Source organism: Oryctolagus cuniculus, chromosome 15 (genome assembly GCF_051225735.1).
Source record: "Oryctolagus cuniculus isolate XC-2025 breed Fujian yellow rabbit chromosome 15, ASM5122573v1, whole genome shotgun sequence".
NCBI lineage: Eukaryota > Metazoa > Chordata > Mammalia > Lagomorpha > Leporidae > Oryctolagus > Oryctolagus cuniculus.
Genome location: NC_142881.1, coordinates 39,655,251 through 39,678,288, shown reverse-complemented (window position 1 = coordinate 39,678,288; position 23,038 = coordinate 39,655,251). Strand labels below are relative to the sequence as shown.

Genomic DNA, 23,038 nt, shown 5'->3' with positions numbered 1-23,038 from the left:
GCACACCCAGTTCTAGTCCCGGTCGGGGCGCCGGATTCTGTCCCGGTTGCCCCTCTTCCAGGCCAGCTCTCTGCTGTGGCCTGGGAAGGCAGTGGAGGATGGCCCAAGTGCTTGGGTCCTGCACCCCATGGGAGACCAGGAGAAGCACCTGGCTCCTGCCATCGGATCAGCGCGGTGCGCCGGCTGCAGCACACCGGCCGCAGCGGCCATTGGAGGGTGAACCAACGGCAGAGGAAGACCTTTCTCTCTGTCTCTCTCTCTCACTGTCCACTCTGCCTGTCAAAAAAAAAATAAAATAAATAAATAAATAAAATCCAATGAATTAAAAAAAATTCAATGTTGTTAATGGAAGAATCAATTCCCATAGACAGAGTGAAGGAAATGATGCAGCATGTCAGACTGGATGATAGAGTACAGGAAATGGAAGAGAGGTTACCAGATATGAACAAAAGAAGGCCCAAAATGTGCTTATTTGGACTACTAGGAAGTAAGAATGGAGAAGAGCAATTTTCAAAGATGCAATGGATTAATAAAATATGTGACGTATCAGATCATGTAAGCACCACAAGTCCTGAGCAAAATAAAATATCTACAGGTATACTCATCATAAAGAAACAGCAGATTACCAAAGACATTGGAAATAAAGGTAGAAAAAGTTTATGAATCAACGGAATAATTAAAGTTACAGTAGAGTTGTTACTAGAAAAACATCAGGAAAGAGATGGGCAAACTGAGGCACAGAAAGATCACACATACTCCCCAAGGACAGGTAAGCAGTAAACAGCAGAGTCAGAATTGACAGTTTTGCTGACTACGAAGGCCACGTTCAACACTATAGCACCACTTGCTGGACAACATCAAGGCTCACCTTTAGAGAAGCCCACATTCTTTAAAGATTTGTTTATTTGAAAAGCACAGAGACAGATGAGAGGGAGGGTGAGAGAGAAACAGAAACAGAAAATCTTCAATCTGTTAGTTCACTCCCAATCCCCAAGTGGCTCCAACAAGCAGGGCTGGGCCAGGTCAAAGGCAAGAGCTAGGAACTCCATCTTGGCCTTCCGCATGGGTGGCAGGGACCCAAGTACATGGGTCTTCATGCACTGCTATTCCAGGTGCATTAGCAGGAAACTGGATCATGAGTGGAGGACCCAGGACTGGAACCACACCCCCCAGTCTGGGACATGTGCGTCCCGGGCAGCAGCTGAACACACTGTACCACAACACCCACCTAGAAACAGCCCACAGTCTAACACTACAGGAGTCCGTCTCATCTTTATCAAAAGAAAATAAGTTTCATTACTCTCAAAAGTTCAAGAACTGAAATTGTAAGGAAAACCATATGTCTGGCTTTTATCAAATCTGAAACCAAGGTAACACTACTGTTGGTAAAAATTCAAAAGTAGGATCTAGAGGGCAACTAGTAAACATCTGTATACATAGGATGCTTCCACATGGGGTCTAACTAGACTAGACTTAGGCATGCCTGAAGGTTAAATGCTCCTGATAATGTCATCCAAAAATGGAAGAAGGTGGGTGAGTTTTAATGGATAAAAATATTTTCAATTTTTAATTAGGCATGCCATATGTAGAAAATGGAGAAATCTTAATCAAAGGATCTCAATTTCCCACATCATCTCTAAAGCATATGATCTTGAATATAAATGAGCTGGGCAACAGATCTTTCATTTGGTGAATGTTACACATATTTGAAATCCCAATAATAGAAGTAATTATTCTTAAATGGTACAGATTTTCTTTCACAGCATGTTAACTAAGTCTAAAAATAATTCCCAAAGTAAGAGACCAATGACAATATGAGCTGACATAAATATTTGACCTCATATAGTGAATAGTTTGAAGGACAAAACTTTATAAAGTTTAAAAACTGTAAACAGCAATACATTTTTAAATATTTCTACATGTACCTGTATCAACTAGAATGGATGATACAAAATACTGAGTCCTAGAAAACTGCTGATATGAAACTAGTATTTTATTTCCTTCATTAGCAATAGTATTATGTTGGTAACCAAAGAAAAGTCAAAGACTGCAATAGGTTCAACAGTCTAGAAATAAACTAAAATTATCTCCAGCTCAAAGTACAAACTCAACCTCTGCTCAAAGAGAGGACTACTGGAGGGTTGAGTAACATACCTGGAGCTTAAATGACCAAGTTTCTGAGAAGCATCCGTATAGCAAAGGGAACCATCAGAGCAAAGAGACAACTGACAGAAAGGGAGAAAATATTTGGCAACTACGCATTTAATAAAGGAATAATATCTAGAATACATATGGAGCTTAAGACATTCAACATCAATAAGGCAATATGGTTAAGAAATGGGCTAAGGATTTGGATAGAGATGTTCCAAAAAAAAAAAAAATGTACAACTGACCAACAAACACATGAGAAAAAGCTTAGTGACACTGCTCACCAGCAAAATGCAAATAAAAGCCACGATGAGCTTTCATCTCACTCCAGTTAGAATGACTGTTATCAAAACATAACAAATTCCAGCAAACATGTAGAGGAAAAATACACTGTTGCTGGGAATGAAAATTCATATAGCCATTATGGGAAACAAATGGGAAATTCTTTTAAAAAAAAAGGCACCTAGTAGGTCTACTGTAAGATCCAGCTATCCCACTTCTGGGAACATATCCAAAGGAAATGAAGTTAATCTATGAAAGAGATACCTGCATTCTCATGTTTATCACAGAACTACTCATAATAGTGAAGACATGAAATCAGCCCAGATATCCATCATTGGATGAATGAGGAAAATGTGGTATATATACACAAACAGAATATTACTCAACCATGAAAAGAAATTTGGACAGTTGTAACAAGATGGATGAAAATGGGCATTATACTAAATGAAAATGAAATAAACCAGAAAGACAAATATGTTTTCTCTCATATATGGAAGTATAGATAGAAATGTAGATGCCTTATTATTTGGTAGATATTCATAGTCAGCATTGTACTATACCCCTTACATATTATTCCTTTGTTTCCTCATTATATGATCTTTTGTTATACACCCCATGTTATGTGATCTTAATATGTATCTACCTCTTCTTTTTGAAAAATGGCATGTTGGGGCCAGTGTAGTGGCAAAGCAGGTAAAGCCACTGCCCATGACACTGCCAAACCATACAGGTGATAGCTCGTTCCTATCCGGCTCCCTGCTAATGCCCTGCAAACAGCAGAAGATGGCCTGTGCCACCCACATGGGAAACCACAAGAAGCCTCCAGCTCTTGGCTTCCGCCTGGCCTAGTGCTGGCCATCGCAGCCATTCGGGGAATGAACCAGCAGATGGAAGCTCTCAGTATGTCTCTGACTCTTTCTCTGTAAATCTGACTTTCAAAAATAAGTATTTTGTTTAAAATGGCATGTATAGGTCTATTGCATATATTACATATGAAGTGAATATGACAAAATGTTAAAATTGTCTATGCTGATTAAACTCTTATACTTCTTTGTTTTACTTGAAATATTTTAAAAATAAAAAGCAAAATAATTTTAACAAAAACAGTTTATATCTTTCCTACCTTATCCTGGGATAAGCCTCCATTCTTCTACGTGGCTACAAGAGAACACTTCCAGGTTTATTTGATTAAATTGGCTATGTGGTGGTTATTGTATACCTGGAATCATTTTTATCTTCAGTTAAATTGTGCCATCATCTAAATCTGGAATGCCATCAAGTGAAAGTGACATAAGGTGCTCTCTGGGAACTTGGGTTTTGGTGCTATCATGAAAAGCAGGTACTCACACATACCTGAGGAATTCCCTTCAAGGCAATCACGGGAATTGATTTCTTCTGATCCAGATTTCTCCTGCTCCCACTCACTGGAGTGTACTTTAAAGAAAACTCAACCCTTAAAGCCAGAGGGGATGTGTCATACCCCTCAAGTTCATGACAGTTCTTATGTCATTGCATACAGCTCTGTAACTGGAAGCTTTCAAAATGGCTTAAGTAAATGGCAATGCATCAGAATGGAGCGTCAATCTATTCTACTCCACTCCTTGACTTGGGCTGATGACACACAGCCTTCAAGGATAAGAGCGCAAAGGTAGCCCAGTTCAGACTTGAGTAGTCCTCATCTTATCCTAACAGGGTAATGACGTGATCCATCGGGGCACATCAAGACAAATCCTGACACCCATTTCCAATCAGAGTCCCACTCTTCACCTATTGGGAAACGTGTAGGTAGGAGATGAGGGCAGACAGAACTTTGTCCTTTATGTCAGTCCCAGCACCCACAACAGATCTCGTCTCCAGAAGCTTCCATTCATTCAATACGGAGTTACTGAGCACTTGCTGCAGTCACTTGCAATACTAATAGGTCCGGTTTATGAGTGTTCCCTGTGAACTCGGGCACTTCACTTAAGGCTATAATGTCACCTAACATTCCTAGCATACACATGCTTTCCATTTTACATCAAAATAACTCAGGCACAGAGTTAAACAACATGACCAGGATTCAATCTGAAGCCTGATCTGACTCCTCAATGCTTACCACTATTCTAAGCATGTAAGAAAAAAATTAAGACAGAGTCTCTGTCCTCAAAGAGTTTATATCCCAATAAGGGATGATACACATGTATACAACTCACAAAAAAATTAGTTGACCTGAGTTCCAAAGAAAGTCCACACAAACTGTTCTTCTTCAAAATATGAGTCTTTCACGTCAATGTCAGCTGAGGACACTTGATTATGTGGTAGCACGTTTGTGCTGTGCATGAGGCAGGGATGTTGTTCAGGGACGTGCAGTAGTTCTACGTGGGAACCTGAGCCTTGACAGCATCTGCAGTCTCGGGGCTGGCATGGCCATGTCTTCACCTGTACTATAAAGGAGCGACCCTGAGAACACCATGAAGCAGTGAACAGGGCACTGCAGGACATAAGCAAACCTAACTCACCTCAGTCTGAGATGAGCTATGACTGAAAATGCTGTTCCCTAGCAGGTTAGAACTGTGTGAGGAATCCCACAGAGCAAAGTTAACAGAGCCCTCTATTGGTCCCGAGGCCTAAGCTGCCCGAGTTAAGGGATTTTAAAGGGATCACATCAGAAAGACCTTGACATGTGCTCTCATCTGGCTTTACTGGGTCAGTGGTCAATGAAAGTTCAGAGATCTGATCATTGTAGCTACAGGACAAAAGAACAGCCCAAAGTCCCCATCCCAACTTGGCATGCAGTCCGAGTCACCGAGATCAACACATGCTTCTTCCACCCTCACCTCTAGACTGAAGGATTATTCACTTATGGAACTTTCAATAGAGGGACCCGTTAGCCAGAGAGAGAAAGGGCAAGGGCAAGAAGCTAGCAAACTATCAACAAACACAAACCCCCAAATGGAGGGACTCTTACAGCTCAGATGCACTGCCATCAGTCTTCTGACTCAAGTTAGAATCTCTCACTGACATCTCAGTTCTCTTCGAGCACCCCTTCCCTCTGTTTTAGCAATTATTTCATCCCATCATGTAATACAGCCCCTCCAGTTGGACTGGGACCTCCGTGAGGACAGTGAATGGATGAGGTCTATCTTAATAACCACAGCTTCCCATGCACAGGAGGCAGCAGCACACAACCGAGGACGTGACATCAGAGTTGTACCTACCTGGAGGGGACCTCCAACAGGCCAAGAATCATGTGGCCCAGGACAGAGAAGGTGTAAATCTGAGGAGTGCACCCCCTGAGGCTTACAGTTCACAGTGTCATGGCCACCAGCTGCAAGGGTGGAGATGAGACGGTGTTAACCTTAACACCCACACCTAGTTTACACACAAATCCTATCTGAACCACGGCTTACTACTCAAGTGCACCATCATGGCTCAGCTGGTCTGTGGCAATCTGCTAGCCAACATGCCTGCCTCTTCAGCCTCCTATTATAATTTAACAGCCAGAGGGGCTGGCATTGTGGCAAAACAAGTTAAGCTGCTGCTTGTGGTGCTGGCATACTATATGGGTGCTGGTTCGAGTCCCAGATTCAGCTTCTGATTCAGCTCCCAGCTGATCTGCTTGGGAAAGCAGTGAAAGATGTCCCAAGTACTTAGGGCCCTGCACCCACATGGTAGACCTAAATGAAGCTCCTGGCTTTGGCCTAGCCCAGCCCTGGTCTTTGTGGCCATTTGGGGAGAGAACCAGCAGAGGGAAGAGCCATCTCTCTCTCCCTGTCTCTCCTCTGTGTGTGTGTGTGTGTGTGTGTGTGTAACTCTGCCTTTCAAATAAATCTTAAAAATATATAAACAGCCAGAGAGAACCTTACAAAACTAATTTATCACATCCCAGTTTAAAACCCTCCAATGGATTTCAGGAACGCTTAAAACCCAGTGTCCCTACCATAGTCTAAAAAGTCTTACGCCAGTTTCGCCCAGATGCTACCCAATTTCATTTCCTACTCTTTCCTCTCCCCACCCCCCGCAACCAGCCAGAATGGCCTTCCTGCGGCACCTTGATCACATCCTGAGCATTTCTACCTCAGGGCCTTTGTATCACTTGTTGCCTCCAACATTCTCACTTCAAATCCTGAAGACTCATTGATCGCATTATTCAGGTTGAGCCTCAAATGCCACCCCTTCTAAGATGCCTCTGTTCCCCATCCAAAATAGTAAAAAATAGTAACCTTATCATTCAATCAATCTTATACCTTGCTTTGATAGTCTCAAAACTATCATCATTATCTGACTTGAAGTTACTTATTTAATAATTGCCCATTTTCTATGCTAGAAAAAGCTTCACAAGACCAGGGACACTATCTTTTGTTCATTGATTTATGCCCAGTGATCAATTCAAGATTTGCAACTTAAGCATACATGCAGTAAAATTTTGTTAAAAGATTTGGCATAAGCATAGCGTATTGAATGGCTCAAAAGACCATAGGCTCCAGGAGCTGACAACCTCAGGCGCAGCTTTCCATCTAAAAGTGAACAAAACCTGAAAAAGGATCTCAGGTGAATGCCCAGGGGAACCCCATTATCTGCTTCACAAAGGAACAGGACACCCCAAGAGCAGGTTGAGCGTGTGTCTGGCAAATGTGACTTAAGGACTGAGCAGAGGCATTAACCTGGGGACGCTTGGGCTTTAGACCTGAGCAGCCGGTCCCTGGTTGTGGGACTCAAACATGTCAGCCAGCCCCTTTCTTCCACTTTACAAGCAGAACAAAGGGAAACAGACACCTTGCAGGATTGTGTGAGACAATTTTAATCTGAGGCAGGCATGTCTCTAAGCAGATCAAGGGAGCCAGGCGGTTAACACCTTCTGTTGGCTCAAGAGTTACCCAATGCTCTCAGCACTTCAGATTTCTAAAGTCCGTGAGATAGTGAAAAGCAAGTATGGAAGTAAATCTAAAGAACTGGGCTTTGTTTTACAAGTTGTCAGACCTAACATAAGCTGCTGGGTACACTTTGTGAATTCACTGATTGCAACTTTTGCCTCTAATCACGAAAAAATCACCTTTCAATCTCTGATGCTGTGTGTTATAAAAACAGAGGGGCCAGTGCTGTGGCATAGTGGGTAAAGCCACCACCCAAAGCACCAGCATCCCAAATGGGCACCAGTTCTAGTCCCGGCTGCTCCACTTCCAATCCAGCTCTCTGCTGTGCTCTGGGAAAGCAGAAGATGGCCCAAGTCCTTGGGCCCCTGAACCCCCATGGGAGACCCGGAAGAAGCTCCTGCCTTTGGATCAGTGTAGCTCTGTGGGGAGCAAACCGGACTAGACTGAGTTACTGGAATTAAGACTTATTCTATGCATCTGCTCTCCCACAATATGGCGCTGGGAGAGAAGTAAACAGCTTCCGCACAGCTGCCTCCAGTTCAACCAATAAACTGTAGCACTTGCTCCTGATTGGAGAGCAGCGTACTCGGCGTGTGGGCAGCCGAGTTAGGATTGGCGGAGGAGGACTATAAAGGAGGAGAGAGACGGCATGCACCGGGAACATCTAAGGGGAACATCTAAGGGGAACACCTGTGCAGCCCCCGAGACGAGCCGGCCGGCGGTGTGCCGCTCCCCTGCGGAAGTGGGGAATGTGGCCAGGGGGAACTGCCCTTCCACGGAGGTGGAAGGGATAGTAGCCAACCCGGGAAGAACCAGCAGCAAACCCGGGGAGGGCCGAGCAGACGAAAGAACAGCGCAGGGTCCTGTGTCGTTCCTCCACGAAGAGGGGGAGCGACATAATGGTGCCGTGACTCGGATATGAAGCCTAGGCAGGGCTTAGTGTCGTTCCCCCATGAAGACGGGGAGCGACATAGCTCCAGCTGTTGCAACCATCTGGGGAGTCAACCAGTGGATCGAAGACCTCTCTCTCTCTCTGCCTCAACCTCTCTGTAAATATGCCTTTCAAATAAATAAAATAAATTTTAAAAACAAAGCTGGAGGCATCACAATACCAGATTTCAGGACATACTACAGGGCAGTTGTAATCAAAACAGCATGGTATTGGTACAGAAACAGATGGATAGACCAATGGAATAGAATTGAAACACCAGAAATCAATCCAAACAGCTACAGCCAACTCATATTTGATCAAGGATCTAAAACTAATTCCTGGAGCAAGGACAGTCTATTCAATAAATGGTGCTGGGAAAATTGGATTTCCACGTGCAGAATCATGAAGCAAGACCCCTACCTTACACCTTACACAAAAATCCACTCAACATGGATTAAAGACCTAAATCTACGACCTGACACCATCAAGTTACTAGAGAACATTGGAGAAACCCTTCAAGATATTGGCACAGGCAAAGAATTTCTGGAAAAGACCCGGGAGGCACAGGCAGTCAAAGCCAAAATCAACTATTGGGATTGCATCAAATTGAGAAGTTTCTGTACTGCAAAAGAAACAGTGAGGAGAGTGAAGAGACAACTGACAGAATGGGAAAAAATATTTGCAAACTATGCAACAGATAAAGGGTTAATAACCAGAATCTACAAAGAGATCAAGAAACTCCACAAAAACAAAACCAACAACCCACTTAAGAGATGGGCCAAGGACCTCAATAGACATTTTTCAAAAGAGGAAACCCAAATGGCCAACAGGCACATGAAAAAATGTTCAAGGTCATTAGCAATCAGGGAAATGCAAATCAAAACCACAATGAGGTTTCACCTCACCCCGGTTAGAATGGCTCACATGCAGAAATCTAACAACAACAGATGCTGGCGAGGATGTGGGGACAAAGGGACACTAACCCACTGTTGGTGGGAATGCAAACTGGTCAAGCCACTATGGAAGTCAGTCTGGAGATTCCTCAGAAACCTGAAGATAACCCTACCGTTCGACCCAGCCATCCCACTCCTTGGAATTTACCCAAAGGAATTTAAATTGGCAAACAAAAAAGAGGTCTGCACCCTAATGTTTATTGCAGCTCAATTCACAATAGCTAAGACCTGGAACCAACCTAAATGCCCATCAACGATAGACTGGATAAAGAAATTATGGGATATGTACTCTTTAGAATACTATACCGCAGTAAGAAACAAAGAAATCCAGTCATTTGCAACAAAATGGAGGAATCTGGAACACATCATGCTGAGTGAAATAAGCCAGTCCCAAAGGGACAAATACCATATGTTCTCCCTGATCGGTGATGACTGACTGAACACCAAGAGGGAAACCTGTTGGAGTGAGGTGGACACTGTGGGAAACGGTGGCTTGATCAGCATAGCCCTGACTGTTAATGAACAACTTAATACATTATCCCTCTTAGTAGTTTTTTTATCTGTTCTACTTAATATGACTGGTTTAGTTCTGTAATTGATGCACAGTTATTCTTAAGTGTTGAAAATTAACTGAAATGTGATCCCTGTTGAACATGGGAGTGGGAATGGGAGAGGGAAGAGATGTATAATTTGGGACATGCTCAGGCTGACTTGCCCCAAGTAGTGGAGTTGGAAGCATACCAGGGGATTCCAATTCAATCTCATCGAGGTGGCATGTACCAATGCCATCTCACTGTTCCAGGTGATCAGTTTCAGTTCACAGTTGATCATGGTGGAGGGACTGGGAGTCAAAGGGAGCACATAGACAAGTCTAGTACCTGCTAACGCTAACCAATGGAGTAAATAAAGGGGAGAGTGATCCAACATGGGAAGTGAGATACTCAGCAGACTCATAGAATGGCAGATGTCCTAAATAGCACTCTGGCCTCAGAATCAGCCCTAAAGGCATTCAGAGCTGGCTGAAAAGCTCATGAGAGTATTTCAGGCTTGGAAAGCCAAGACACTCTGGCAAAAGATCTCTGCGAGTGAGATCCCAGTGGAAAGAACAGGTCATCAAAGAAGGAGGTACCTTTCTCTGAAGGGAGGAGAGAACCCCCACTTTGACTATGACCTTGTCTAAACAAGATAAGAGTCGGAGAACTCAGAGGGCTTCCATAGCCTTGGAAACTCATGACTGGAGCATAGGGAGATTACTGATGCCATAGACAGGAGTGTCAATTGGTAAAGTCAACAACAGGAGTCTCTGTGCACTTACTCCTCATGTAGGATCTCTATCCTTATTGTGCTGTACATTGAGATTTAATGCTATAACGAGTACTCAAACAATATATTTCACTTTGTGTTTCTATGGGGGTACAAACTGTTGAAATCCTTACTTAATGCATACTAAACTGATCTTCTGTTAAAAAAAAAAAAAAGAAATTATCAATTTCCAACTTGACTCTCACTGGGATTAAACATGACAATAGGTCTGCTCTGATTTCATCATCATTTAAAAAAAATCATCTATTATTTTTCACTTTTTGTTTCTGTGTGGGAGCAAACTGTTGAAATCCATACTTGATGTATACTAAGCTGATCTTCTGTATATTAAGATAATCGAAAATGAATCTTGATGTGAATGGAAGGGGAGAGGGAGTGGGAAAGGGGAGGGTTGAGGGTGGGAAGGACGGTATGGGGGGGAAGCCATTGTAATGCATAAGTCGTACTTTGGAAATTTATATTCATTAAATAAAAGTTTAAAAAAAAAAAAAGAAAAAAGAAAAGAAAAAAAAAGAGAGGCAACAGGAGCGCCAGGATTTCCTAATTCTATTTTTTCTGGACATCGCCCATAATGTAGGTCTAAGGAAAGGAGACAAAAATGCATGGCAAGTGAGGCTACCATGGCCTCCCATGCCAGGCAAAGACATTACAGGTTCATGGGGCAGGCACAGTTAACAGACAGTGAAGCCGAAGATCAACACCAATTTCTCATCACCCTAAGGATTAAGGAGGGTGAACAGCAAACTTCCCATGAAGAATCTCACAGCAGCCGTGCTGTCTGCTCAATACAAGGCCAAGAGAAATCACTCCCTCTTCCCTTGTCCCCACGCCCTGGCATGAGCTCCTCAGACATTGGCTATTCGGAAACTTTTTCAATGTATTCCACGGCACAACTGGCTAGTGAGATACTTGTCTGTTTCTTTAGTCTTCACTTTGAAAGTGTTAATGAAGATGTTCTACTTTACGTTCTTTCCTTTTCCTAAAGGAAAGTACAACCCAATTCCATTAGAGTCAAAAGATTCTTCACCCGTCAAGCTGCCTGTTCACGGGACAAAGCTATTACCTTATTTTATAGATGAAGGGATGGGTTCAGGGAGGTTAAGTGACTTGCTGTATGTCACACAGAGAAGCGACAAAGCTGAGCCCGAAAGCCAGGTCTTCTGAATTTGGGATCAGAACATTTTCCATTCTGCCCATGAGACTTCCTGAGCAACTAAGATGGCTTCAATTCAGAACAATCCATTTCATTGTTGGCAGCTTATCTCACTAAATACTGGGGTAGAGACAAATAACATTTTTGCAAAAGATGTCATATTCTCACCAAGAAAAATCAGTGCACACTGATCCCAGACTCCCCCTATAGAAAAGTTTGACTTTTGTCTTGTTATTATTGTTGTTGCCACAAGAAATTTACTGTATTTACACAAAGAATGAAGGGACCCAGAAAGGGCAAGGAATCAGCGAGCAAGGGGAAAGGTGACTGCAAATGGGGAGGACAGAAGAGCAGAGAGGAAAGGCACACTTCTCTTTTGGGGTGAAAATCTGTCCTCCACATGGTGGAAATGGTATCCTAGATACCAAGAGCTTCCATAAACATTGTTAGGAGCAGAGAACCTGTGCTAGAGGGCCTGCACTGTGTCTTTGTATCCAGCTTATCTAGGCTCCCTATGGCTCAGCTTCCCCTCCCTGCCCTGCACAAGGTGGTGATCACAGCATCTCGGAGTTTGCCAGCACATGTGTGAGAGTTGCGTGAAGTCCTGAGCACAGCTTCTGAGTCGCTCACACACTAAGGTAGCCTTAATCATCACCATCCCCAGTGTGCACTAGCAAGGAGTCGTACAGCCGGACTCTTCTCTCTTCCACGCCTCATCTTAATCTGAGCCTGTGCCAATCACTTTCAGCACTCCAGGAAACCAAGGCGGCAGCAGCTCTACCTATTTCCTCAAGTCCTTAAAAGGATCAATGGGACAAAAGTGTACAAAGCGTTCTGTAAATAGTCAATCACCAGCTCTTTAATCATAGTTTCTTTCATATTCTAAGTGCATATTGAAATGCGGGCTGAGCAAGTGAGGATTTTAGGGAGTAGCCTGCTGGAATCACTTTTAGCTCTGAGCTGGATGAAATGTGCTTATGTTTATGTAGGAAGGAGCATTGCAGTGCTCAGATTTTATTACACATTTACTTTTAAATTTTAATTTAGAGAGACAGAGAAACAGAGATCCAGACGTGGAGACAGAGTGAACAAGGAAGCTCCCATCTGCTGGTTCACTCTCTAAACATCCACAATGGCCAGGGCCAGGGCCAGGGCCCAGAGCCAGGAATGCAATGCCAGTCTCTTATGTAACAGCTGTAACCCAGTTACTTCAGCCATCACTGCAGCCTCCCAGGAAGGTAGAGTCAGGACCTAGCGCTAGGAATCGAACCCAGGTCCTCTAATGTGAGATACAGGCTCCCTCATCAACATCTTACCTTCCAGGCCCCATGCCCACCCCTATTATGCCTTTATTTATTTGTCAGAGTTAATGAGCACTTGGTATGTGCAAGGCACTTGGGTTACAACAGGAATATACAGTGGACCAGACAGGTCGAGACACTGCAGACCAAGTACTTGTATAAACTCTTGGAAGCTGTATGCAAGAAGCCATCACGCACTACCAAGGGACCCAAGCTCAACTGGAAGAGGAAGGAAAGGATACCCGTAGAATGACACTCGAGAGGGCCCAAGTGCAAAGGAGCATTAAAGAGGCAAAAGGGAGTACCAGCATCGGGAGAATGGTACCAAGGCCCTGAGCCTGTCCCTGCCCAGGGCAGCCTAAACACCATCTGTTTCTGCTCGTCCATCAGCTCATCTCACCCACCTTTGAAAAGAGCTAAAGAATAAACGCAAAATGTTCCAGGGAGAAAAGGAGACCAGTGTGAAGAGGGTCTGGAAGGGAAGGCAGGAGGAATTCAATGTTAAACCCGGAGGGCAGGTCAGAGTCAAGTCTAACAGGCCATATCACTGGTTTTGATCTTCACTATAAAAGAAATATTAAGGGCTGGTATCATGGTGCAGTGGGTAAAGTCTCTGCCTGCAACTCTGGCATCCTACATTGGCATAGGTTCGAGTCCCAGCTGCTACACTTCAGATCCAGCTCCCTGATAACATGTATGGGAAAGCAGAAGGGTGCTTGGGCCTCTTCCATCCATGTAGGAAACCCGGATGGAGTTCCAGGCTGCTGGTTTTGGCCTAGCCTAGCCCAACCCATTGCAACTATTTCGGAAGTGTACCAGCAGATGGACGATCTGTTTCTCTCTGTGTGTCTTTTTCTGTAACTCTGCCTTTCAGATAAATGAAATCTTTTTTAAAAATCAATTTTTAAAAACCACAGATGCAAACTAAGTTTAGCATTTCATTAAAAGATTGCTCACAGACAAAATGAGAAGAATGGATGGGAGAGGCACCTGTAGGTGCCGGAAAAGTCATAAGAGAGTGAGTTGCTGTCCCAGTCCAGGTGGATTATAAGGCAAGGTCAAGAGAAGCTGGTATGGGCTGATGTGGTATTGCAGATAAAGCAGCCACCTACGATGCCAGCATCCCATATGGGTGCCAGTTTGCATCCCAGCTGCTCCACTTCTGATCCAGTTCCCTGGTAGTGGTCTGAGAAAAGCAAGAGAGGATGGCCCAACTGTCTGGGCTCCTGGCCGTGACAGAGACCTAGATGAAGCTCCTGGCTTCAGCGGGACCAGCCCTGGCTGTTGTGGCCATCTGGGGAGTGAACAGGTAGAAAGCCGATTTCTCTCTGCCTCTCCCTCTCTGTAATTCTGACTTTCAGATAAATAAATCCTTAAAAAAAAAAGGACAGAGAGAGAGAGAACCTGGTAGCAATGAGGACAGGGAGAAGTAGAATATTGAAGAGATGCGTAAGAGGCTACAGCTATAGAATTCAGGGCTGGACAAGCTATGGGCTGGGAGAGGTGAGAAGCCAAAGTGAGCTCCTGCATTTTTGCTTGGACAGACTGATGAGACGATGCAGGAACAGTCAGTCTGATGCTGAGAACACACAGGCCAGGTGAGGAATCATTGATTCTGAGGCATACAAGCCGAAGTATCCGGGCAGCAGTAGAAAAAGGCAGGTCCGTACTACAGAGAATGGGGACCAAAGCAAAGCTGTATCTGCTTTAGGCTAAACCACACAGAATCCAGGAAAACTGTTCTCTCTGATGAGGAAGAAGACACGGCTAACAGGAAATGAGCTTCTCGACTGCTGGTAAGTCAGACATGCCCAAGATCAGCTCACTCCTCCCCTGTTCACAAGTCCTCACTGCTTAGAGGCAGCGCCCTCCCCACTGCTGCGCTCACAGCCACACCTGGCTGTCTGCAGAGCTCTCCTGATACACAGCGTATTTCCTTATCAGGATGACTCAAGAAGCGACACTTGACAGACAGCAGGAAGAACAGGCATTAACACAGTGAAGCTTTCTAATTTGCTCAAAGATTGTAGGTTTTTACTTCCGAGCAAAACTGGCTGAATTTAGAATTCCCCAGCATTTGTGGCATTGGGAAAGCCTCTGACCACAGTCCTGTCCCAGACCTCTCCCTGCCCAGGCCAGCCTATGGCACCAGCTCACCCCCTGCATCTCCCTTGGAAAAGGACTCATGACGCTGCAGAGGGCTAGTTTGCCCACAGGAAGCATGGGGAAGCTTAGACAAAGGATTTGTGGTCAAAGCTCTCCTTGTCCTTAACGCTGCAAGCAAATACTCCTATATTGTCATCCTTTGCCTTTACCACTTTTGTGTTCTTGAAAAAAATTACCTAACTTCCGTGCCTGGAGTTTCCTTAACCATTAAGTGGGATCGTATTGCTTGCCTCCTAGGAGTGTCATGAGGTTTAAACAAAATAACCTGTTTATCCTGCACAATTAATCCATAAAAAGGAAGTGCATTCTTCTCTCCATTCCATAAAGTTTTTCCATGACCTATATGATTTAGCATCACTTGCAAGGTTTATATAAAATCAGATTCTTGGACTCTCCTTCACCAACACAGTCCAGATTTGTACAGTGCCAAACGGACTCTAACTTACTTCCCCTCAGTTCCCAGAGCCATTTCCGTCTGTATCTTGATAATGCTTGAAACATCCGAAGATAGTTTTGGCCCTCGATCAATTTCTACTGCACGTTAGATTCACCAGGGGAAGGGAACATCCCTACCCAGACTCCTAAATCAGAAGCCATGAGCAAGGGATGCAGGCATCAGTATTTTAATTACCAGGTGACTGCAGTACAGCCACACATGAAAACTAATGTTTTTTTGTTTGTTTTGTTTTATTTGGTAAGCTACCAGAAAAGTATATTATTTCTTTAAAATTCCACTAATATCTAGCTACCTGCCCTCATTTCTCCCTAGCCATCAGCCTACCTCCTCCCATCTTGGACACCTGTCTCCTCTTTGGTGTTAATACTTTTTCTACATAGAACCACTCATCACCCCTTCATGAGAGAGCTACCCAGTATTTACCTATAAACATCACTTCTCTACTGACATCCTACTTAGAAACCCAGAGTGCACAAAGGCCACGGGAGATAGGGCTGGAAGGGAGAGAGCACTGAGGCCACAGCCACAGTAGAAACCGAGTCTCTCCTACAGGCATAGCAGTGGATATGGTGGCAGTCCAAGAGTGGTTAAAGGCAGCTGCTTCCCTGTGGGTTGGCATCTGTGTAAAGGGATTGCCTATACATGCACAGTGGCTTCGATGTAACCTATCAAACTAACTTTGAGCAGTCTGGTTAATTAAACTGTTCAGTTGCAATCTCAAAGGATTTTTTAAAGGTCAACAGGAGCTGGTATTGTGGTATTGAGAATTCAGCCACCAGCTTTGACACTGGCATCCCATATGGGCACTGGTTCAAGTACGGGCTGCTCCACTTCTGATCCAATTCCCTCTGAATGCACCCAAGAAGCAGCACAAGATGGCCCAAATACTTGCAACCCTGCGACCTACGTGGGAGACATGGATGAAACTCCTGGCTTCGGCCTGGCCCAGCCACTGCTGTTGCAGCCATTGGGGAGTGAACTAGTGAATGGAAAAATCTCTCTTCCTCTTTCTCCCACTCCCTCCCTGAATCTCCCCTCTCTGTCTTTCAAATAAAACAAATATTGGGGCCGGTGCTGTGGCACAGTGGGTTAAAGCCCCAGCCCGTAGCACCAGCATCCCATATGGGCACTGGTTCAAGTCCCAGCTGCTCCTCTTCTGATCCAGCTCTCTGCTATGACCTGGGAAAGCAATAGAAGATGGTCTAAGTCCTTGGGCTCCTGTGGGAGACCCAACAGAAGCTCCGGGCTTTGGAGCAGCTCAGCTCTGGCCATTGCAGTCATGTGGGGAGTGAACCAGCAGAATGGAAGACCTCTCTTTCTCTGTCTCAATTCTATTGAGTGGCAAATTCCCTGGAGTGAGGTTAGAGATAAGAGTAAAAGTCTAACAAGTAAAACTTGTTATAATCAAGTTTGTAAATTCCTTTCTCATGTATCAGTTTTGATGGGAATGGGAGCACAGACCTCCAAGAAATTGGGAAAAGAGGTGTAAATGGAGTGAGATATGATAGGTGACCAAGGAAGCACAAAGTGGTATTTTGGAAAGGTGAACTGTTTTGTTTTATACGTTACCTTAGGAAAAGTATGTTATACTTTCCTTTGCCCCACATCAAACGGGCAGACTAGCTCACCATAACGACAGAGAGGAATCAGGGATTCCTGGGAGGAAGGAGACTGGACACATCTGGAAACTCTTCCTTACACCTGCCTATTGGACACTTTCACCTCCTGTTGCCTTCCAGAGCTCTTCTTCCCTCGAGAGTCATCCTGCCCAACTGGAGGTCCTGTTTGGTGTGACATCACACAGCTCTGGTCCATCTTCCCTGCTTGTGAGGCCAAACTGTGTTGCAACAATTCCCTTCAATTTCTGACCCACGCAGCCCAAAATATGTACCCAGTATTGGGCTCCAAAAATTTCCTAACTCAGAGTAACTGCAAAATCATGTCCCCCAACTTGCTTAGGCATAAGGGAACTGACACATGCACTTTGCTCCTCAGGGAATTAACATCTGCTCCTCCCCTTCCCTGATGACATAGACAAGAAAGCATACATGGCTAGCAAGCATGAGCCTCCAAAGAAAGTCTTGACAGCACTAGCTGAGTTGAAATAAGATCTTGATTGCAGTTTATGTATTAATATTTATTGTACGATGTTCTATTCTTAGAACAAATCCACTCCTCTTCAAGTAGGTAGAGAAGTCTAGTCCAGATTGTTTAGGAGAAAAAATAAAGTGGACGTTATATCTGGGTCTTTATTCCTGGAGGGCCAACTATTAGGGAGCTATGTACCCCGGTAAATAGGTAACAAATTGCAGTAGCCATTTATTTTCTCATTCTCTTCAGTTCAGCAGGAGAAGCCCAGGGGTCCCCAACACTAAGAAAGAGAATGGATAAAACTGGCCTGGGTAAATTTTAGTATGAGGAGAGGAACAGAGAGAGCCCTGGGGTAGGCATGAATGATGCCTCTCAGAATTTAATATGTGATACCCCGCAGGACCTAAATGAAGCACAAAGATTCAAAAATAAATTGTTTTAAAGCTACTTCAGAAATATAGAGGTTATAAGAACATTTTGATTAAGATTCACCTGCCCAGATGCAGCAAAGCAATGTTATTCTTATGCCTGCTGCAGTCTTTGAAGCTGTCTCTTTTTATTCACACAACAATGAATCAGTGAAGGCAATACACTTATTTTTCAAAAACCTTTTGACATGGTTTAACTTCTGGAGATAATAGCCAAAGCAAATGTCATAGGATAAAGGATAAGGTAAAGTTTTATGTAGAAAAGTCCTGGGGCCACAAGATTAAAGAGTCCCAGCTAACTCCCAGCATTCCTGTCGCGTGGATGACTGAGCCCATTTCTAATGAGGCCAGGAAGACGACTGTGCGCTTGTCCTTTAAGGAGCAATTACTAACTCCAGGCAGATATCTTTAATTCCACCCAAACTGTCTTCAAATGTGTTTGTTTATAGAGAGTAGAGCAAGATGAAAAGGGGGTGAGCGGCAGCAGTTTAAGACCACGTCATCACCTAAACTGGTACATGAATCCCTGACAAACGTCCGCCAAGTTGTCACCCCAAATTTTTCACATTAACCATCCACAGCCTGACGATCCTACCTGTGAATCTCTAGGACAGTCTCATTCAAAGGCTCCGGTAGAATCGGGTGACAAGTAAGGACAGCTGCAGCTTGAACAGCACAGCAGCTGTTCAAGGTTCCCCTCCTTCCCTGTTCTCCCTCTGTCCAGGTCTCTATCCACCACCTGACATTATACCTCTACGGGGAGATGCCCAGTCCTTGTGGAGACCCAATTTGCTCTCCCTGTGAATGCCCATGCATGGGGATGAACTTCTAGGAGTCGTTTATCTGAACCAGATCTGCAACCCTTTGTGACTGCCCAGAAGTTAGATTCCTGACCAAATGTACACAAGTCACAGAACCATTCGAAGCAATTTGGAAGGGCAAGTCAAGGACAAATGGGTAGTCTCTGACTGCAAGTATCAAAAACTAGGTCACCAAGGGACAACCATGCTCCTACATGTTGGGTAGGATGTAGACAAAGTCAGAAACCAGAGAGAGAAGGGTGAAGTATTTACAAAGGAACAGATACGAGAATGGCTCCACTGAATGATGATCCTTCTATTCTCTGGCCATGGCTATCCATAACACACCCCTGTATCTGTGTCTCAGTTTCTGCTCTGTTCAGAACACCTAGAATAGAATTGTCTCCTTCAGACAGACTCCCCTGGAATGAATGCACTCCCTTCTCCCCTCCTCCCTGCTCCCTTGCTCACTAGGGATACTTTGGTCACCCAGTTCTGTCCAGTTTCCTGGATCCACACCTCTCACCTTCTCAAAATGCTGGCTTGCAGTGCCTCTTCGTTAAAGAGATTGAGCTCAAAATGGAAGCAATATTTTTATCCCCAGGTTTCCAGGGAGCCTTGAGGGCTCAGTTATTGGTGAGATGAGCCAAAGAATAAGGGAAATGGTTGAGGTGCCTTTAAGCATAGCGTGGTTTATCTACCCATCCTGGGGCTGCAAGGATGAACTTCCATGAGAGGATCTGGAAGCCATGTCAATTACGAGGTCCAAACAGGCAACATACAGAAACCGAATGATGCCTCCCCTGCATCCTCCAATGGCCTATGTTCTGGAAAACGTGGATGCTTTCTCCCAAATTCTCAAGGCCCCACTCCCACCTCTACAGAAGTCTGAGGTGTCATGACATGACTTAAGATTCTTCTAATTCCTCAGTAAAAATGGATTATCACCATGAATTCCTAGGAAACTATGAACTATCACAAATCTTCAAGCTCTGGGCCATAAACAAGTCTACTCATTGCTATAAATTAAGATTTTTAGGTATTGGTAGGTAGCCCAGGAGAATATGTTCTAGAAATATGAAGAATTCCAAACTCTAATTCCAGGAGTCTCCAGGCCCCCATCATTTCATGTATTGGAGAAATATTTATTGAGCATCTACTACGTCCCAGTCCCTATCATGTTACACTGACTTAATGAGCAGAGTTGTTCAGAAGTGACCTCTCCACTTACTACTTGAATTATTTATTCAGTGGAAGGTTAAGCTTGTGAGTATAAAGTGAACTTAAAGTATGTCATGATAGAAATTGAAAAATAAGGAAAGAGAGGGAGCAAGGGAGGAAGGGTAGCATGGAAAGCATCATAACGCTCTTAAAACTGTATATGAAATGCCCTCACTGTGGTGGGTGCCAGTTTGAGGCCTGGCTGTTTTACTTCCAAAGCAGTTTTCAGCTAGTGTGTCCCAGAAAGCAATGAAAGGTGTCCCAAGCCTTAGGTGTCTATACCCATGTGAGAGACCTAGATGGAGTTCCTGGCTTTGGCCCAATTTCAAAAGATAAAACAGCAGATGGGGGGCCTGCACTGTAGTGTAGCAGGTTAAAGCTGCCACCTGCAGCACAGGCATCCCATATGAGTGCTGCTTCCTGTCCTGGCTGCCTTACTTCCCATCCAGTTCACTGCTATTGCCTGAGAAAGCATAGAAGATGGCTTAAGTGTTTGGGAGACCTGGAAAAAGCTCCTGGCACCTGTCTTCAGATCGGCTCAGCTTCAGCTGTTGCAGCAGCCATTTCGGGAGCGAACCAGCGGATGGCAGACCTCCGGCCTCTCTCCTCCTCTCTCCCCCCTCTCTCCCATGTGTGTGTGTCTGCCTCTCTGTAACTTTTCCCTTCAAATAGTAATTTTTAAAATATGTAGATTTGTCTAGATACAAGATGACTGAATAGGGAAAATATGTGCTGAATCCAAAAACAGGAAGATTACAGAAGAAAAGAGTAAAAGCACAGAGGACAGTTGGAGAGTAGTTCTCAGTAAAAATTCTACAACATCAGAGGCTCCATGGAGCAGCAGGCACAGTTCAACTGGCAACAGCGGAGCAGGACACCACTAGTGACTCCTGCGGCTGGTGCTGGAGGGCATGCTGTCCTCCTGGAGCAAGGCACCCGCCAACGCCACCTGAGTAACCCAAGTCAAGGATGCTGTGGTTTGCATCCAACTGGGGGATCTTTTAAATTTTTATTTAATGAATGCATTTTTACATAGATAGAACTTTAGGGATATAGTGGTTCTTTCACCCCATCCCACCTCCCTCTCCCTCTCCCATCTCCGTCTTCATTATGGTTCATTTTTAGTAGACTTTATATACAAAGGACCAACTCTATGCTAATAATAGACTTCAATTTGCACCCACGCCCACACACAACATATAGAGTACAGTCCAGGGAAAGAATTTGCAGTCGATTCTCATTACAATCCAATAAGGAGAGAGGTCCTACATGGGGATCAAGTGCACAGTGACTACTGTTCCAACTGGGGGATTTTATCAGAGGGATCAAAATGTGGTCCCCACTGACTCAGTTTGGTCTAGAGGGTTGGTGGCATGCAGGGTGCCCATTTAGTCCCATAAAGCACTCCACCCTCATTGTATTAAGGAGTCCACACTTGGTTTGTGAAGGCAGAGCACCAACTAACGACCAAGTAGGCAGCTGGCTCTGGGAATGCCACAGCTCTTTCAATGGGTGAGAGGTTGGTGGGGCTGACAGCAACTTTGGGAGACCCCACCCTGTGACTGGGAATTCTGTGAAAGGCTATGGCGGTGTCTTTAGGCAATCACTGAGTCTGGATTCAGAGGCTCAGGGTTGCACACCCACACTGAGGAGCACACAGATGCTTTGCACAGTTCATGCACCTGTGTGGGTGAGGTGCCTAAGCACACTGGAATCACCCTGGGTGGTTCATTCACCTTGGCAGTGAGGTGTTGATGCTGTGATCAAGCCAGCAGATTTGATCATATCTTCCCTGCTGCTGAAGACAGAGGAGATCTACCATGCCCAGCTCGGGTGTCACCCTGGACTCCTGCTCCACCATTAGGCACTGGTCAGAGCTCTCTGGTCCCACCTAGCATATACCTGTGGATATCCATTGAAGGAGCACACATCCCACTAAGCAACAGAGGCAAATTTCCAAGATAAAAGACCTCGTAGGAAACCAACATGTGTTTCCACAAATGCCTAAAAGTAAACATAGAATTACAAGACATATGAATTAGGAAGAAAATATGAGTCCACAGAGGAACATAGCACTTCATAATTAGAATGTGAAGGCAAAGAGGTTGATGAAATGCCTGAGAAGGATTTCAAAAGCAAAAATCACAAGATTATTCAAAAACAGAGAACAAAATACATGAGTTTAAGAAATCCACAGATAACATGGATGAAAAATACTGCCAGGAGATAGAGATACTGAGAGAAATCAAATATTAGAAATAAAAGATTCAATAGGTCAAGTGAAAATACAGTAAAAAGCCTTAACAACAGATTCAGTGAGGCAGAAGTAAGAATATCCAAGCTAGAAGACAAATCTTTGGAAATGTATCAGACAAAAGAAAAAAAAAAAGAGACAAACAGAAAATAATATTCAAGATTTATGGGATACTATCAAACAACCAAACATTACATGTCTCAGGAGTTCCTGAAAATATAGAAAAAATGGATTAGGACACCTACTATTCAGTGAAATAGAAAACTTCCCTAATTTGAAGAATGATAGGAACATCCAATTACAGGAATCACTTAGAATCCCTAATAGAGATGATCAGAAAAGATCTTCACCATGGCACATTATAGTTTTATTTTAGAAAATAAAACTTAAAGATTCTAAAATATGCACAAGAGAAATGCCAGATTAATCCCAAAGGATCTTCAATTAGATCAGCAGATTTCCATCAGAAACCCTATAGGCCTGGAGAGAATGGAGAGACCTAGTCCAAATCTTAAAAGAAAAAATTGTCAACCCAAAATACTGTACCCAGCAAAGCTCTTCTCTATAAATGAGGTTGAAATAAAGACCTTTGTCACCTCTCCCAGCCTTAAAAGTGATAATTAAATGTGCTACACACAAAAGTGTAAGATGACAACACATCAAAAGTAATGGGATTT

The 23,038-nt window shown here is 44.1% G+C and overlaps 1 long non-coding RNA gene across 10 annotated transcripts in view; it reads right to left on the bottom strand.

Annotated features, from left to right (window-relative positions):
- Positions 1-23,038, bottom strand: part of LOC127484148 (uncharacterized) — a 298,348-nt gene that overhangs the window by 259,181 nt on the left and 16,129 nt on the right. For 5 of the 10 annotated variants that reach the window (XR_016222145.1, XR_016222146.1, XR_016222144.1 and 2 more), the window contains exon 2: positions 5,628-5,737. The exons of the other annotated variants lie outside the window; for them this stretch is intronic. This is a non-coding gene — a long non-coding RNA (uncharacterized LOC127484148). The remainder of the gene's footprint in view (positions 1-5,627; positions 5,738-23,038) is intronic. 10 annotated transcript variants of the gene reach the window in all.